We start from the raw sequence: 738 nt of genomic DNA on the forward strand, positions 1-738 counted from the left end.
CTTCCAACTCTACTAGATTTTGTCAGTTTCTACTGATTTTCGCACATTTTAGAAAATTCCCTAAAATTGAGTAAGTTTCCTAAAAAAAGTTCCTACTGAAATAGAATTTTTTCACAAATTATTACTTGCTTGAATATTTAAATAAGTATTACCAATATATAATGAAACGAGCCTCATTTATAGAAATCGGTTTAAAACTTTTTTTTGTTCTAAAATGTTAAGTTTATTTTTATTCAGAACTCCCTTTTTAAATTAAGTAAAAAAGTATTTATCTTCGATGAATTAAATGCCTATCACTATTCAAAATTATGAGCAAACCTAATTCATAACATTTCCAGTATAGGGGAGAGTCGGGTAGCCCCGCTCACTTAAGGAGTATTGCTTATATTTCTGTATAATACTGAGTAATAATCAACATTTTTGTATGTTTCTATTGTTTTATCTAATTAAATAATGCAAAAAGAATAAGCCAAAAAAAGAATAGTTAAACTTAAAAAAATAGAAATTTAAAAAAACATGTTTTTCAGCTCTTTTTCAAAATGTGTCGGGTAGCCCCCGCCCAGTTTCAAAAATTTTGTTTTTTGGCTATTTTTTCAGGTGTAAATGAGAATGACCAATGTATTGACAATAGATAAACCTCATTTATCATTTTTATCGCAAAATTATATTATTTATTACATATTTATATACTTTTAGTGAATTCTATCATTTAATAACAACGTTTAATTATATTAATGG

The sequence above is a fragment of the Parasteatoda tepidariorum genome, chromosome X2 (assembly GCF_043381705.1).
Source record: "Parasteatoda tepidariorum isolate YZ-2023 chromosome X2, CAS_Ptep_4.0, whole genome shotgun sequence".
NCBI lineage: Eukaryota > Metazoa > Arthropoda > Arachnida > Araneae > Theridiidae > Parasteatoda > Parasteatoda tepidariorum.